The sequence below is a fragment of the Lagopus muta genome, chromosome 19, assembly GCF_023343835.1.
Source record: "Lagopus muta isolate bLagMut1 chromosome 19, bLagMut1 primary, whole genome shotgun sequence".
NCBI classification, from domain to species: domain Eukaryota; kingdom Metazoa; phylum Chordata; class Aves; order Galliformes; family Phasianidae; genus Lagopus; species Lagopus muta.
The window spans coordinates 5552504-5570826 of NC_064451.1; positions in this window are offsets into that span (position 1 = coordinate 5552504).

Genomic DNA, 18323 nt, shown 5'->3' on the forward strand with positions numbered 1-18323 from the left:
GAGGGCTGAGGAAAGCTCCCCCACAGGACCTGTCTAGCACTGCTGCCTGTTTCTTTTTGCTTTTCACCCCTTGCCTGCCATTTGTGTGCCTCGTATCAGCTGCCAAATGTGTAATGATGGTTGCATTGCAGCAGATGCCTGGAAGGAGCCCCGTGCTGAGGTGTGCACCCCTCTGCATCCCCTGAGCTGATTGCTTCTGACAGCCCTGCTCCCTACCAGAGCCCAGATCCTTCCTGCTCTGATGCTGGAGCAGAAGTCCAATGGGTGAAACGCAGCAGTGGTGGGTGGGGAGTCCTGGAGGTGAAGCTGTGTGCAATCAGCTCCCAGTGTGGTGCTGCTTTGGGAATGTCCCACTCGCATGGGCATTCCCATGGCTGGAGGGAACTTGTGCTCTGCAAGAGGCAGAAATGCAATGTGGATAACGTCACCAGGCTAGCATTGCTAGAGGAACTAAGAGCCAAGCAACCGCATCCATAGGAACCTCGAATCTTCTCTTATCTCCCTGAACACTGAAGTTAATTGCATTTCCAACAGACACATCAAGCTGTCCTGCCTCAGTTGTATGCAGCAAAGCCAGCGTGTGGTGGTTGCTCCTGGACATAGCCTCACCTCTGGTGTCCCACTCTACTATGGAGACAACATTTTTCCAGGGCTGTTTGTGCTATGGTCAGGTCTGAGGAGCCCAGGGCTTGAGCTGAGCAGGTTGCCAGGTCTTTATGGGTGTATCTCGAAGGTGAGACTTGTCAGGATGAAGCAACAGACGGAGTTTTTTAATGGGTGTTCAGCAGCCACTGTGGAGATGCTTAAGGGCATAAATTTTTGAAGAGCATAATGGATGCTCTCAAAAATAAATCCTAAGTCTCTGTAGCTTGGGTTTCCCAAGGTATTGGCGGCTAGCTTGAAATGAGAGAGCAAGCAAAATGAAATAAAAGGCTTTTAGTGTGGAGCTCCTGCTTGCTTTGTGTGTCTGAGGAGCAGCACAGCCCTTTGGGATTCCGAGCTCAGGACAGCAGGGTCTGAGCCCTGGGTGGGTGCTTTGAGGGCTCACATTGCAGAAAAGAGTTGAGATTTTCATCCCAGTGCCAATTGGTTGTGCAGAAAGAACATGAGATTTCATTGCTGGCAGCCAGAGAGCCCAGCCCTGGACTGCATGGTGCCTGGTGAGGTGCAGTAAGCAGGTCCTGGTGTGCAAGGTGAGCTGGCAGCTTCACCTGCCAGCAGCAGGACTGTGGTGGAACAGCCTTTCCCCAACCGTTGCAGGGAGCTGGGAAGCACCAGGCTTCCTGCTTTCCCTCTGAGCAGTTACCTCTTCTTCTCCCTTGCAGGATGAGCCTCTCCCAGTGAAGCAATCCAACAGTGCTGGCGGCAGACATCCCAAGACTTGTTCAATGCTGCTTTCTTCTCCTGCTGCAGCAGGGAGGTGGATGGAGGCTACAGGAGCAGCTGCTCCCTGCTTGCCTCCTCCTGCCTGGGGAGGCTGGCTTGGAAAGGTGGGAGCAGTCTTGTGCACAACCCCGGGAGGTGATGGGTGGCTGCATCCAAGGCCAGCTCCTCTGCAGCTCTGCTCTGAGCACAGACTGTGCCTGCTGAGGGCTCAACTCCTTTTTACAGAGCTTTTCCATGAGGTGTGCACTGAGAGTGTCCTCCCTTGGCTGCCATAGTGGTAACTGGGGATACCAACACAATGCTGGTGTTTTCAGTATGCTGATGGAGCTGGGATTCTGAGTGACTCGTGCCGGCTCTTTCTGCTCCCTGCCTGGCTTACAGGACAGTGTTGACCTGCTCTGAAAGGACCAGTCCTGAAACACAATGTGTTGCTGGTGCCTTGCTGGCAGGAAGAGGCAGAAAAAGTGGAGAACTTGGGAAAGCTCAGGAGAAAATGCTGCGTGAAGCGTGGGTTGATGCAGGATGCTTCTCTAGTTGAGCCTAACTACACCCTGATCCTGGTAGTGATCAGCACGTGACCATGGGGGCTGACAGAAAATCTGTGATCTTGCTTGGGTACTTCTCTTAGGGAAAGCATCTTTGAGTGGCAGAGCACCAGGAAGTACTGGAGAAGGAACTGCACCTCTCTAGTGTGGGCAGTGAAGGTTTTTGGGGGGTGAATGCCCTTTGTTGGTGGAATATGTACGGGATGAGGCAACTTTCTGCCTGCCCTAAGGGTTGCTGTCTGTGAGGCTCATGCCTGAGGCAGCTCTGGATGCTGTGTCCCCATTGCTCACATTCCCTAGGAGGTAACCCAAAGGACATGAAGCTGTATCCTGAGAGTGTGAGGATTTTGTGGTAATTGCTGCTCCTTCCCAGCATGGTGTGTGGTTCTGTTGGCTTCCGACCGCTGCCTCTTGGGGGAGGAGAGGAGGGCAGGGATGGAGCAGTGGTCTCTGCTGCTTGGCACAGCTGCACCGGGGTGTCTGCACCTCTGAGGCACGGCAGCTCTTTCCCAGATGGAGAACAGGGCCCTGGAGGCATCAGCCGTCTGCTGCTTTGCTGCCCGTAAAACCCTGCAGGCTGTATTGCACAGTTCTTGGTGCGATTCAGCGGAGAAGAGCAGATTCTCTGTTGAACTGCACCAAGAGCTGTGCTCCCCCCTTTACCCCTGAAGATGGGTGCAGATGACTCTCCTCCTGACACGTGTGTGATCCGTGTGCGCTTGGCTCTCGTTTCTTCCTGGGCAGCTGGTGGGTTATTTTTGGTTCTGGAGCAGCCCAGATCTAGTTTCTACCAGGGCCAGTCCCTGCCCGGTGCAGTGCTCACATCCCTGGTGCCAGCAGAGGTGGACCATGCATCGACCAGAGCCTGCAGGGCTGCTCCAGCACCCACCTGACCAGCATCACTGTGTAGTGGCTGCAGAGAAAGGGCTGTTGGTCGGGTCTGTGGGGGCTTACCTGGCTGTGGCCACCTCCGTCACCCCGCCTATGGGCCTCCCTGGGGAGAGGGACGGGCAGGAGCAGCTGGTGCTGTGGCAGGGCTTGGAAATCCAAGCCAGCACTGAGTCACGTGCATCCCCTTGGCTCACAGGCTGGGGGAATGGCAGCCCCCTTCCCTTTTGGCCTCCTGCCCTCATCCTGCAGTGGAAAACCATGCAGAGGGATGATGGGGCTGAAGGGTTTGCTGGGGGCCTCCTGCCCTGCCCCTCCTGTGCAAAGGTTCACAGGGGAAAGTGAAGTGTGGGTACTGCTATTCTGCCACTTTGGTGCAAGGCCAGTCCTTCTCTGGAGCTCACCATGCAGCTCCCAGCGTGTTGGTCCTGCTCCTTCTGATGAAGATTTATCCCACCTTACTCCACTGTAAGCGGATGTTGCTCAAAGCATCCTTTTCACATCAGTACACTGGGATGCTACGGGACCCCTGCCTACCTGGAGGGAGGGCAGAGGGGAAAATGCCATCAAACAGGGCTTCTCTCTGGGTTAGACAGGTTGGGTGTTCGCTGTAGCCCGGCTGCTGCTGTTGGGAAAGTGTGGCTGCTTGTTTCTTCATGCCCTGCTGCTCTGTGGGCTGCTGGGGAAGAACCTCAAGAGCAGGCATCTACACTGGACATATCCTCCAAACTGCTGTATTTGGAGCCATTATTTGAAGCTTCTAGCAGTCTGGTGCCTGCTGTGTCTCAGTGTCTGGTCCTATGCTACATATGAATGTTTGGGGGCCTGTATGCACCCTGCAGGTAGAGAAGGAGCCCATCCACGGGCAGTGCCAGGTGTCCAGCAGGGAGAGCAGGGCTGACACCCCGAAGGACCGTGGTGTGAGTGTGTGTGTAAGGTGGCAGAGCAGGCTGCCAAAAATGCCATCGATCACCTTGGGTGTCTGAGCCACTGTGTGACATTCCTGGGTGCTCCCTGCGCAGTGCTCCCCAGCCTCCCTGCACAGCTACCAAGCCAGGACAGCTTTTTCACTGTCATCTGTGCCCTTTCCTCTGGGGAGTGAGCATCAGCACAGCCTCCCACGCTCAGCCCCTACCAGCAAAATGCTGCCTGTGTATCCCTGATGTTTCCCTCTGCTCCTGGCAGGGAGTGAATCTGTTTCCCATCTCTAAATGTGGACTCCTGGGGTGAGCTTGTGAGTGTGGGCTCTCCTGCCCCGAGCCCCTGTGCTCCTCACCACGCGGGGTTTCTGGGCTCCCTGGGACTGTCCTTGCTCCACATTCTGCTCGTCTCCCTGTGAAGCAAGAGGGTCTCAAATAGCACCGAAAACAGAACCAAATCAGCTGTGAATAGGCTTGAACTTACTATTCAGGAATACAATAGAAAATCAAATAGGTGCTACATCTCCTTTGGCTGCCTGTGAGCCTGGTTTTCTTTGTTGCAGGTGGCTGACAGAAAGAAAACAGGTTTGTTATGAAAGCACCGGGTCCAACCTGCCCTGCTCTGTTACCTGGGAAGCTGTGAAGGAGGTGGCTGTGGTTCACAGGGAGGCTGCGGCTGGAGGCGTTGGCTCAGAGATGTGCAGAGAGCATCAGGGCTCTGCGTGGCACAGCAGGTTTGGTGCGGCGTTGGTCCAGGTTGATCCTCCCCAACAAAGGCCTCGAAGAAGATGAGCTGCCTCCATGTGTTTGCAGCCCAGCCTGGGTTGTGGCTGTGCGATGCAAAGAACATCTTGTGTCTCTGTGCTGGTCTGCGCCCTGCTTCTTCCTTGGCACCTGAAGCAAGAGTGAAATTCAAATGCACAAAGCAGAATCCATGTGAGGCATCCTAGGGGCATGCTTTACCACCGAGACATCTCATGGGGCAGGTGGCAGGGCTGCTTTGTGCCCCAGTGCTGCTATTAGGCACGCTGCTTTGCCCTCGGTGAGTACCCAGCTCAGGGTGCCCCGGCTGTGGGTGCTGCACCTCGGGCACGAATGCGATGTGAAGATGACAGGCTTCCCTTCTGAAGCCTGACTTCCCCCACTCATTAGGACTGAAGGCAAAAAAAAGAGCACCAATGGATGGTGAGGAAATTTCAAAGAGGCAGAAGTTGGAAAGGGAGTGCTCAGTGCGTGTCTCCAGCCGGCTCTGACTCACCAACACGTGCAGGTACAGCCCTACTGCTGGCTGCAGCCAGCTTTTGGGTTGAGCCTTGCTCACCAGAAAAGCTGAGAGGGTTTGCAGAGACAAAAGGGAAGCACAGGAAAGGGAAAGCAGAAAGCAGATATTGCAGTTTGCTCCTGTTTCCTTTGCATGGTCCCCCTCTCTTGCCCCTTGCAAGCTGCAGCCCCCAGGAAAGGGCCCAACTGGGTTGAATCAAGAGCCAGGATTCGGCTCCACTGATGGCAGGGTTCAGAATTAAGCTGCCTCCAAAGCCTCGCTCCGCCTGCCAGACAGTACCCCAGGGGAGGGCGTGGAGCTGGGGCTCTGCTGCAGAGGTAGGATGGGAATGTATTCTGGTCCTGCCTGTCTGGTTTAGTGCTCCTGGCTGGGGCTTGGGTGATCCAGAAGGGAGCTTGGTCTGAGACGCAGGGCTGTGATTTGTTGTTACTTAAAACTTCTAAAGCTGCAGAGCTGTAACTTGGTCCCAGGTTCACCTGACAGACCCAATCTGCCATGGCTGGAGCAGCAGCATGAGGTTGGATGTGATGCTGTAGGCAGTAGGTTTGAAGTTAAAGCAGTGGAGAGGTCATCCCCAAATCACGATTCTGTTCCTATTGAGTATAGCATGTTCTCATCTCTCTGGAGAGCAATGGGCATTTTGTGTGGCTGAGCACAGCCCGGATGGGTCCTACCAGCAGTGGGGGGATCTGCTTGGTCTGTTTGTCCTTTGCCACTGTGATAAAGTGCACAAAGCAAAATTCCAACCCCTGGTACCTTCCTTTATCCCATCCCATTGGGGCAGGCACCCCTGCATTGCTGCCCTCACCAGGAGTGACCCTACCAGGAGAAGGGTCCTTGTCCTCAGGAGAACAAATGATTGGACCACCACCCACTGCGGTGGTGTCAGCTGGGGTTTGTCTTCATCTTGCCTTCTTTCCGGCCATGTTGTGGCCATCACAAGTCCATGCCGTTTTGTTGCAGGCAAAGGGAGTTCTGGCCTGGTGTTTTTGCCTCTGTGAATGTCGCAGCTCACTTCTTTTGGGGGAGTTCGCAGCCTTTGGCAGAGCAGATCGGCTGCCCGGCGCTGCCCTTGGTACTGCAGCCGTGCCAGACGCTGAGGGCTGGAGAGCGCCGGGCTCCCATCCTCCTGGGAGCAGTGCCACCTGCCAGGCATAGGTAGGTGTCTACCCGAGGGGAACGATGAGCTTTGCCCTTCCTCTTGACCCCAGAGCTGTGAGCCATGGAGGGATGTGGCTGTTCTACCAACAGGGTGCAATAAATGTGCTGGGTTCTGCTCTCATACCCACCCGTGCTTTGTACATCTGCACGAAACGGGAGGCTGCTCTGCAAGATCTGCGTGGGCAACTGCTGTCCCTCTGTTTCTGTGCTTTGGATGCGTTGCTTTTGGTGGGGAGTGGAGCCCGGTCTGTGCTGCTGGCACCTGGCACAAGAGGGAGTTTGGCAGATGGGCTGAAATGGAAAGGGTCTTTTCCAAAGCAGCCGTTGATAGAAATGAGCCTTGCACAGCTCTGGGTGTGTTTGAGGGTGAAGACTTGGGGATGATGCGTGAGGTGGATGCTGAATTTAGGAGAGCATCATTTTGTTGGTTATCTCCTTGCCCTGTGCACAATATCCACAGTTGACACCATGGTCTCAGCTGTACCTATGAGCTTTGTGGTGTGTCTATCTGTGCCCATGCACAGGAGGAAGTTCTTCCCCTCCAGCTCCTCTTGCATCCTTGAGACCTTTAATCTTTCATGCTGTCTAAACAAGTCCCCGTGGGGAAGGAGATGGTTAATTAGTGTGTCCCCCCCCCCCCAATGCCTGTGTTTCCCAGACCCCACTGGCTGGTGACCCCCTCTGTAATGTGTCTGTGGAGCTTGTTATCTGTCCTGTGCAGATTTCCCTGGTGGGAAGGGGAGGTGATGCTGCGGAGGCTCCAGCTCACGCCGTGAGCATCTGCCAAGCTGTGGGAGCTCTTCCCAGTCTGGCCTGGCTCATGGAGGTGTTGGGGCTGTTCCTCACTTCTGCCTGGATCCTGGACGAGGTGGGACAATGTCCCCAAGCAACACTGGTCCTGCGATGGTGCAGGACCTGGAGAGGCTGGCTGCTCAAAGCAGAAGGGATGGAAACAGCCTTTACCATGGCAGCACCAGCAAGCAAGGGGGGGATCCGTAGAAGCCTTTAGGGCCTTCCTTCTGTTTCTCTGGGGGTTATCCTCTCTTAATGTCCCAAGGAGCTCAGCTTATTGCAGCTGGGCTCTACCTGAAGATGATCCCACCAAGTGGAAAAACTAACTCGGAGCCCCCAGCCACGTGAAGGGGGATGCAGGGGAAAGTGGGGAGATGGTGCTCCTGCTCCACTCTGGGGTTAACCTCCTCATGTGGCTGGGGCAGATCTGCCTCCTGCAGCTGGGGTGAGGGAAGGGTAGGAGGAAGCTGTCTGTGCAGTTGTTCATAGAAATTCAATGTGAAAGGAGGGGGATCACAGTGATGCAGAGCAGGGCATCTTCCAGGGGAACCTGTGTGCTACCTGCTCCGGTGCTGCACGGAGCCCAATGCTGCTACGATGCAGGGATGCATCCCTCAAATCCCCTTTCCCTCTCCCCATGGCTGAGGGGTTTGCAGTGAAACTGAAAAAGCCCTGATCCTACAACTGCACCTTCTGCCAACTTCTCTTATCAGACCCGTGCTTCTGCCTAGAGCCAGTAGCTGCGAGGATGGCGATGGGGGAACAGACTGCTGTTATGCTGCTCTCTTGCCTGCAGCCTGTTTGCATTCATGATTGCATCCATGCATTAAAGTGCTTTGAGCTCCTCGTTACCAAAGTGCAGACTCTGAGTTTTAACGAGCCACTCGTGGGAGTTGGGACCAGGAGAGACGGAACGCCATCCTGCTGAACCGAGGCAGAGCCTGACAACAGGCATCGCTGCCTGGAAACGGTGGGCAAAGGCTTTATTGACCACTGGAGGTCACTTTTTCAATAATGCAGTACAATCCAACTTTATTTTGTCAGTACCTTTCATGCAGGCTGCTCCCGAGCTGCTCAGCAGATGCAGCGAAACGGGAGGGGAGAAGCAGTGATTTTCTTCCAGCTGGGGAGATGGAGGCTGTTCGGCAGCACCGGGTGCAAAGCTGAAGGCTCTTGTGCTTTGCTGGAGAGCTATAGAGGAGGAGAGGAGCAGCAAACGAAGCAGCCTGGCTGCTGTTTCTGCAGTTCCCCGTGCTGCAGAGGCAGCTTCAGACTCTTCAAAAGCAAATGAACCTTTCTGGCCCTGGGGTGGCTGGGGGAAGGCAGGAGGGTGCTGGGGAGCACAGCCTGCACCACTCAGCCGCAGAGAGACTGTTGTTGGGAAGCAGGGGTGGTGGGGATGGATACTCAGCTAATGTGGCTGGGTGCTTTTCCTAGAGGATCAGAAAACACTGTGACTTGAGCTGGTGAAAGAGCTGGGATGTGGGCAGGGTCAGAGCATTTGAGGGGCTGGAAATTGTGCCTGAATTGCACTCCTTTGCTCCCTGCGTGGTGCTGGGCTGTTCCTGGGAGGGTCTGCCCCTGAATGGGGGCAAACAGCCATCAGGAGCTGGGGGTGGGGGCTGTGCAGAGAGAATCATTTACAGGACCCTCTAGAATCCCCTGCAGGATAGAACGGGGCATCTGGGGCTGTGTGGAGCTGGGGGCTGCTGCTTTTGCAAAAACACTGGGGGAGTTCTGCAGAAAAAAAACCCAACAACAACAACATTAAAAAGCCCTTGCTAAGGAGTCAGCAGCAATGGCTGATGCAGAAGCTCTTCTGTTGCATTGTGTGCTCCCCTTGCACGATGACGCACGATTTGCAGGTCTGGAGCTGCTGAAAGGAACAGACCAGTGGGCTCGGAAGGAGCTGCGAGGGCCTCATTCAGAGTCTTAAGGCCTTTCCTGTTCAGAACTATGCAGGACATGGGCTTATTTGGTGTGCATGTCCTTCTGTCCCTCTGACGTGGGCTCTTTAAGCCCCACTTCTCACTGCTTGTTCAGATACTGCTGTGTCCACCGTCACTGAAAGGAACAGATTCTGTCATTTAGCTATCTTGCCATCTCACTCCCCTTTGAGAAGTGGGAAAGGAATAACCTGTTTCTTCTACTCCTCAGGTTTGAACGGGAACATCAGCATTGCCTTTGGAGCAGGGACACACTGCACACAGGCACCGCCACGTGCGAGGGCTGCGAGAGCTTAACTGCTGCAGCAGATGGGACTTGGAAGCCACGTCGGAGCAAATATTTAAAGATCCTGTTTTATAAAGCCACTTTTTGGCCTATAAACCACCCGCCCCGCGGCTCCTGGTGCTGTTGCTGCAGTCCTCTGTTTGCTGTTCCTGCTGCTCCTCCACACTACCGTCCGGTGAGACGTGCTGCGTGTGCTTGGCGTGGGTTCTTCTCCTTTCTGCCAGCCTCGGTGCTTTGTTTTATGCATTTCTTTATTTGTTGATGGGATTTTCCTTCTCTCAGCAGAGTGGGATGGGAAGTGACTGCTACTGACCCAATGGGGTGCCTGGGATCAGGCAGACGCCAAAGCTGGCAGTGAGCCCATCCTGGTGGATGTCTTCCCACTGCCTCTCACACATCTCCATGAGGACCATGAGGTTGGGATCCCACGTCCCCTTTCTCTCCACGATACATCAGGATCCCAGCTATGATCCCGAGCTGTTTGCACGGTATGGAGCAGTGTCTGGTTTGTGCTTCCCTTCCTGCATCGCCTTGCAGCTTTTGGTCGCACAGAGCCAAGCACTGATGTGCCCACTAACAGGGTGGCTCTGCTCCTGAACAAGCAAAAAAGTAAATAGCCCCTCAGATTGCAGCCTGGATGCAGCGGGTTGGATTCCTGCTCTCCTCCTCAAGCTAGTTACTTCTCGCATCCACTGAGAGTATGATGAGGATTGGGCACTGGGACTTTTTGGGATAGACCCAAAGTATTCTCAATGTACTTTCACTTCCCCTTGGTTTGAATCCCTGCTCCACCTCTCCAAGGAGACCTGCAGTGCAGTGCATCGCTGCCTCTGCAGCGCTTTGAGATCTGCAGATGTAAGTGGTTCCTGAAGCTTTGAATAGCATTGAACTCCCTCTGCAATGGAATTCCAAAGCCAGGGGAAATTATTCACAACTGTTAAGAAAAAGCCGTGTTGGTGCCTTGGTTAAACCCAGCGTTACGCCTTCTAATTATTTAGTGGTGGCCCAAGCTGCTGGAGCACCTGGTGGCAATGGGATGGTTGTGCTCAGCTGGAGAGAGCGGGGCTGAGATTTGGTGCCTGATGAGATCAAGGGGCCTTTGATTTCAATTGAATCAGGCACTGCCATATCAAACAGGCTGATCAGATCACAGCGCAGCTCTTCTGGCACGGATTCCCATTGTTGTGTGAGGGCAGGCAGTGCAAATTGGGCAGCCAGTGGGGTGAGCAGGCACACTGAACTGTCCCTAATGAAATGGGATGTCCTGCAGCAGGACGGTGCAAAGTGGTTGTGTGTCTGAGATGCTGCGTGGGGCACCTCTAGGCTGGGATGTGTCCTCTCCTGCCCTGTTCCTGTGCAGGAGGGTGGCTGGAGGAGCTGCCGAGGGAGAGGAATTGATGGGATGATGTTGAATCCTTAATCTTGTGTTTCAGGGCTTCTCCAGGCGTTCTGCAAGGAAAGATGATTATTTTTTTCTTTGCAGCCTTCGGTGTAGCAATCAGGCACCTGAAATTGTTTCTGCCGTCTTCTAAACGGGGAGATTGGCCACAGCAAGAGGCGTGTTGTGAAGGGAGGGGTGTGCTGGTGCTCCTCAGGGATGCTGCAGCCCCAGGATGCTGTGTGGGGGATTGCTGCCCCAGCTCTGTTGGCAGGAGCCCTGCTCTGCACTGTGGGCCATGGTCGCTTTCCCAGCATCCCTGGGGCACGTTGCCCTGCTCCTGCAGGAACATGAGATATTTGCAGCATCCTTGCTCTCCCCTGCTCTTTACCTGGGGCTCATTAGCTCTGCAGTTTGTGGTCCTTTTGGTTCACTTGGGAGAGCACCCGATGGCGAGGTGCAGTGCATGTCTGCAGGGATTGCAATCATACTGGAGATGCTCTGCTGGCCTTGTCTACCAGCTGATTTTAAGCCATAAGCTCCCATTCTGAAGCTTGTTTTGCTTTGTTTCCATGTGGTTGGGGAAAATGGCAGCATCTGTGCACGATGTCTAAGCAGAGTGCACCCAGCCCGCCCCACCGCTGCGCTCCGTGGCTGCAGGAATGTTATCTCTGATGTCTCCACCTGCCCCCATAAACTTGGCTGGAAGTGGGTCAGTAGGTTTAGAAGTTCTACGGAGATATGTATCAGCCTCATACCTTAAAAGAAGCAGAGTGAAGTCAAATCCAAAGCAACAATGAAAACTTGGAGAGGAACGGAGAGAAGAGGCAGTGGATTGGCAGATAGAGAAATCCCCGTGGGCCCTATCGAGTGTTCTGCCAGTGTTAAGTGCTGAGTAAAATATAGTGCTGGAGAGATCAGATCGCTGAGTATTCCCTCTGGACAGGGAGATCCTGGGTTGAATACTTCTTTGGTGAATCATCTTCTGGAGCTATCGGCACAGGGATCTGGCACGGGGTTCTCACTGCTGGATGTGGCATTGTTTGCAGGCTGAAACCACTTGGAGAAGGCATGCAAATGGTACCATGCAGCTCTCTGCTGCTAAAGTTCTGGATGCTTGGATATGACCTCTGGGATGCCCCAGGCACCCAGAGCTGGGGCTGACAGCACAGAGGGCAACCAGGGGGTTTCTGTTTTTCTCTATAGCAGAGCATGGCGGGGGGAGAATGGCAATTTTGCCCTTAAAACCTGTTTCACCAAAGCATCGTCGGAGCTTGCAAAGCCCATTGCAGGGCTCTTCCAGGACTTGAGCTGCTAGATCCTCCTCTGTGAGCAGATCCATTGGTAACTGGCAGACTAAAAGATACAGGAGATCAAGACAAGGGAAAGAAAACCAATTGCTCAGTGACCCAAATGGAAGTGACCTGTGTGGCACAGGGAGATGTTGGGCCAACAGAGGAGAAATGCTGCAAGGAAAGATTCCAAAGGAGAAAGTCAAGTGAAGTTTTTGCTTGTTTTTTTTTCCTTTCATCCGTTGAAGAGATACTTACAAAGTGGGGAGCAGATACTGAGGGAGTGCAAGGAGAGTGTGGTGGGAGGGTGAGGGCTGTGTGTGTGACCCTCTGTGTGTTGTGCCGATGAGCTGTGCTCCGTGAAGTCCGGCCCAGGCAGAGGAATGTGCTCCCTTTTTTGGGAGCTGCCTGTCAGCTGTAGTTGGACCTGGGGACAGCTTGGCTGCGTCCTTCATTTGGGATCGAGGAGCAGCTGACAATCTGTGCGGATAGCACGAGAGCTGCTAATGTTGCATCTGAAAAACTGCAGAGTTGCTGGAGGGGGAATGGGTTTAAAGTTGTATTTCCTCCAATAAATCAGTGCAGCCTGGGCCTCCCCACCCCCATAGGCGCCTGTGTGCATGTGCTGGAGAGAAAATCCAAAAAAACCTGAGGACTCTGCATTACTGCTCTCCGCTCAGGGCTGCTCAACCAGGGCAAGCGTTGCCTAAACACCAATAACGTTGTCTACAGCAGGAAGCAGAGCAGGGCTCATCCACACAGGGCTGCTCTGCTACTTCTGTGCTCCGAGTACAAACAGCAAGCTGTTCCTGCGCGTGGGCTCCCGGCGCTGCCAGCAAAGCTATTCTCATGCAGGAGAGAAAAACGAGCTGTGCAAAAAGCAGGCACGTCTCGTATGGCTAAGCATCGCTCACCAGGTCAAGCAGTACACGGTGGCACTGCTGCACGGGGCTGGTGTGGGTTGGATGCAGTGGATGTGGTGGATGTGGCAACCCCAGCGCTGCCTGTGGGGTTGGCAGGGAATTACCCCAACTGCTGTGGCTAAATTATAGGATCACAGAATTGTTTCAGTGGGAAGGGACCCTTAAAGGCCACCTGGTCTAATTCCCTGCAGTGAACAGAGGCGCCCACAGCTCCGCCAGGTGCTCACAGCCCCATCCAGCTCTGAGCTCGGCTGTCTGCAGGGACGGGGCACCCGTCACCTCTCGAGGCAATTAATCAGAGTGGCTCTGGTGGGATGCTGCAGTGATGGCAGCAGGAACAAAATGGGTCTCAATGATGCGATACAACAAAGGACACAGGCCCTTATGGCTACCAGTGCTGATATTGGAAGCGATGTCCTACTGCTGCTCCCAAGGCATTTTCAGCCCTTCTGGACCAGCAGTGACAGTGACTTGGAACACTTAGGTTGCTTCTGGAGCTTCTTTATTCTCTAACTTTTTCCTTGGGTGGTGTTTGAAGCTTGCTGAGGATGCTGCATGAGGAAGGGCATTGTTTCAACCCTTTGCTTGCATCTTTCAGGGGGAAACTCTTTGTACTTTCAAAAGTAGCACTGATGTTGGTCTGCTGGAAAATTTCAGCTGCGGGTGGAGGCAGCTGTGTGTCAAGCAGAGCCTGGGCAGGGGATGATGGAGCAGCTCAGCACCATATCTCAAGGACTCTGATTTTTGTCAGAGCCAAGCCGGTGGGACAGTGAGCTGTGGGAGGGCTGGCCCATCTCTGAGTGTTCCCTGGGTGCCTCTATCTCCTGGCGATCTGTGATCCATTCAAGTGTGTCTGTCTGGATGCCAGCCTGAGCTGGGACCTGTTCCTGGTGGTTCGTAGGGTTTGTGCATATCCTGCAATCTCTGGCTCTTTTTTGGGGCTGGGGGTGATTGTGTTCGCTCCTCAGTTCAGCAAGTCAAAGGGAGCCTGCTGGGGGAGAGGGGAGATTTTAAGCCTCTCTGGAGTGAGAGAGAAGGGCTCAATTCCCCAGTGCCTCACTGAAGGGGATCCCAACCAGCTCTGCCTTGCTGGGGCAGCTCCCTCCTCTCTTTTCCCTCCCACTCAGGGGTTGTAGGGTGCTTGGTCCCCCTGTGCCCTGCCGGATGTTGGGGAGCCAGACGGGACAGCCCAGCAGCTCCCAGCCCCACACAATGGGGCCATTGAGGGCTGGAGCTGGGGGCTCGGCTGACTGTGGGCTGCGGATGGGGAGGCCAGCTGAGCTGTGCTTGTTCCACTCCAGCAGAGTCAGCCCAAAATAGGAGCAGTGAGGCCATTTGGAGGCTGAGCCTCTTTATCCAGAGGTCGCAGCTTGTTTGCGTGTGGGGTTTGCGTGGAGTATTTATGTCTTGGAGTGGGGTAGGGGGGAGGAAATGAAAGAGGAGGGGCTGACAGTTGTGCAAGCTTATTTTGTTTGTTTGTTTGTTTGTTTTCTGTGCTAAAATGGTGCCGAAGTATTGGTATTTTTATCCCCCCACCTTCCTGTAGGTCCATGCAGACTGGGAGCCCCAGAGCCCCAGCGCGGCCAGCGCTGTGACTCAGTGCTGGAGTGCTGAGCAGGTGAAGGGGACAAGCAATGCACCCAATAACTGGTGGAGCTGCTAAGCTGTCCCCTTTGTACCATTTTCTATTTCCCTGTGCCATCCTGGTTCCTAATTTCAGGCTCCTCTGTGTTTGTGGGCTGTGCCCACAGGTAGTGTTTCCCCTTTCTCCTGTGTTGAGTCCCCTCCGATCCGCTTTCCTGGCACAGCAGTGGGTGCTGTCTGGCTCTTGCAGACACCAAGCATCTGCTGTGCCCAGTGCATCTGAAAATCACACCTCTTTTGTATCTGTGTGCGGATTTAAGGGCTCAGTGTGAGGTGTCTGAAGAGGTGGTCTCGGTTGGAGCCTGTTCTGAATGGTGCTGCCTGAATGGGGCTGTGTCTGCGTCGGGAGATGTGCAGAATTAATGCAAGGTTTGGATCAGCTCATTAACTGCCTGTGCCGGTCCAAATCTTGCCCTTGGAGGTATGTGTGTTGCTGCCAGCGCCATCAACATAAAGACTCTCGCCAGCACAGCCGGGGATGGGATTTGGCCTGTTTATATTCATGGTGCAAAAAGAGCCGAAGGATTAATGACTGATTACTTCTCGGGCCAGCAGGAGCCTCGGGTACCCATCTCGCGTGCAGCTAAAGCGCAGGGCAGAGCTAGACAAAGCTTTGCAACAGAATCCTCCCAATTACCTCACCGCTCTCCCCGCGCGCTGTAAAATGCACTGTCAGCTCCGCCAGCCAGCGCTCAGCCTGCAGCCAAACACCTCCTGCATTGCTGCATCTCCCTCCGCCCCGTGCTGTCCCCCAAATTTGGGGGTGGTTTGGTAGAGCCCTGCCTGCTCCCTACCTGCCCCTTGTGTGCATCTGAGCATCTTTTCGTGCCCCCCCAGCGGAGCCTGCGCGTTGGATGCAGTTTCTATGGTTACTGCAGTTCCTGGGCTCTGGGAAGAGCAGTTGGATGCTGGAGCTGGCAGGACCGGCATCTCCCTCCGGATCAGCCAGAAACTTGACAGGGATCGGTGTGTGGCAGAGCAGGACAAAGAGAGGAGGGGAGAGGGAACGCGATGAGAAAAACTCGGCTTGCGCTGCTTACCGGGGTTGCCCCCAGCAGGTTGTGCTCTGAACAGGTTTCAAAAAGGAATAAAAAGGGTGGGGAGGAAAAAAAAAATAGATGAGAAAACTGCAGTTCTGGCGCTCGCATGAAGGTGACATTTGTTGTAGCATCTCCAGCCGTCGAAACGGGGATCTGAACACAAGGAAGTTGTAACTGCTGCCAGGCTGACTATTTCTACCCACATTTTTCTTTTCCCCAGCCCTTTTTTCCTCTTGTTTCATTCTTTTGGTGCTTTTTATTCTGATATTTCCCTCCTACACACACACAGGTGTCCTCCTTGCTCCTGCATATCCCTCTTTTGTTGGTTAGGCTAAAAGTTGGAGGCACGTTCAGTCCTCGCCACATGCAGGTGCCACCTGGGGCACCAAAAGTGCCAGCTGGGAACGGATGTGACATTTCTGGGGATAGTTTTTGCCCAGCAGAGCCTTCTCCTGATGATGGACGCAAGCACCATCTGAGCACAGCGTGCGTAGGTGCAAACCCAGCCTGGTGTATTCATCTGCAGTTGGGACCTTCCATCCTCTCATCTGCTCTGCCTCATATTCAGGTTGGTTATTAGGGAAAGTTTCTTCTCAGTGCAGTACTGTGCTGGCACAGTTGCCCGGGGAGTGATGGGGTCACCATCCCTGGAGGCATCCCAGAGCTGTGGGGATGTGGCACTGAGGGATGTTATCAGTGGGCAAAGTGGGGTGGGTTGGGGTTGGACATGGGAATTTGAGGGGTCTTTTCCATTTTGAGTGATTCTATGAAATATGCATGGAGCCTATGGGATCAGACTCAGTGCCAGAGATTGGAAGTAGATGATCTTCGAGTTCCCTTCCAACCCAAGCCATTCTATGGCTGTAGGTTGGCCTCTCAGAACCCTTTCTTTCTCACTTAGCCGCTTCACCTCTAAACTCCTGGCAGACAGGGCAGCGCCTCGTGTGCTGTAATAGGCATCTCAATCCCTGCTGTTACGGGCAGGGTGTGTGGGGACAGGAATGAAAATAACTAGGCCAAAGGCTTGGGAGATGAAGGGCCCTCGTCCTGACCTGCTTGGGAGGTAACTGGGAGCACAGGTCTCCCCGTGCTTCCCAGCTGAGCGTGGCTCCTCACCTGGTTGGACTGGCTTGCCCATCTCCCTGGGGCTGAGGCTCTGGCAGACGCAGGACTGCAGTGGTTACAGCCATACCCTGCGTGCAGAGGAGGGGACAGGCAGGCAAGGGAAAGCATTTGCAGTGTTCTGGCTGCACCCAGCAGCCAAAAAGTCCCCCAGAAGCCAAGAAACTGTACCCTGCCATCACTAACCCTGTGCCCCCAGGTGGCAGCTGAGGAGGATGGATGTTGAGTGGGTGTGAGCCCAGCAGCTCTCCCTTCCAATCCAAGCAATTCTACCATTGTATAATTACTTGCACTGGGGTTTGAGCTGCCTGTCCAGCCCTGCCTGCAGGGCCGGCGGCTGCTGGGGCCGTGTGGGTGGCATGGGGCAAACATGGCGTGTGGGGCCGGCCCGGCTCCTGTCCCTCATCGTGCGTGGGAGAGGCGGCGGTGCCTGGGGAGACGTCGCGTGGCTTCTCTGGATACGTAGCCTAGTTTTGAGGCAGTCCCTGCCCGTCTGGCCCTTTCTTCCTGCCTACCCCGTGCTTGTGTTCCTGCTCTGTGCTGGAGCACCTCATTGGGGTCACCCATCCCAGCACCGCTGCCTGCTCCCCTGGCCAACCTCCATGTGGCAGCTTGGTGGTTTAGTGCTGTGTACAGAAAGTCGTATACTCTCATATCAAAACCTTCCAGTCCCTTTTAGGGGCAAAATGGTCTTCCCCCCCCCCCCCCTTCCCCGGAATTCACCAAGATCTTTCCTTTCCTTTGGGTTGTGGGTAGGCTGATGGAGGTACAGATGGATGTGAGCCTCTGCCTGGCTGAGCCAGGCTCCTCTCTGTCCCGGGGTCGGTGGCACAGCTGGGCAGAGAGGCTGGTAGGGCTGCAGTGATGCAGCAGAACGGTGCTGGGAGCAGCAGGCAGGGTGTCTGCAGGCCCCCGTGCTCTGAATCACCTGCTCAGCCCTTCAGCTGCTGGGACTTGCAGCTGCCTCAGCCGTGTTTACCCTTCCCCGTTCCCTTTTCTCCCTTCTCCCCAGGCAGATGAAAGCCCGACAAGAAAGGGCAGACAAGGCTTCCCCTCAACAAGTCGCTGCAAGTGAGGCGGAGCTGCTTGGCACGCTTCACAGCCACCTGGCCTGCCTGCTCCATCCGCCATGTTGTGCAGGCAGCAGGAGGAGCGCAGGGCGGATCGGAGGGGAGCGTGTGGGAGAGGGCCGGGAGCTGCGGGCGGCGTGCAGGACTTGAGCTGAGCCGGGCCTGCACTGAGTCAGCAGTCTTAGGGATTGAGGCATCCTGTCCATAGTTTTGATATTGCCTTCCTCTTACACATCACAGAAGGGAGAGCTCAGAGGATTAGCAAGTTGCACAGAGAGGCTGTGGATGCGCCGTCCCTGGAGGTGCTCAAGCCGGGCTGGATAGGGCCTGGGAGCTTGAGCTGGTGTGGGACAACGAGGCACCCACTGGAGTTGGAACTGGGTGATCTGTTGGCTGCGCTTTAGTGCTGTGTTCAGTTCTGGGCCCCTCACTGTAAGGAAGGCATCGAGGCTCCAGAGCGTGTCCAGAGATGGGCATGGAGCTGTGCGGGTCTGAGCACAGCACTGTGGGAGTGGCTGAAGGTCCTGGGATGGTTCAGCATGGAGAAGAGGTTGTGGGGAGACATCACTGCTCCCTGCGGTCCCTGAAGGGAGGTCGTGGTGAGGTGGGTCAGCCTCTGCTCGCAGGGAACGGCAATAGGAAGAGAGG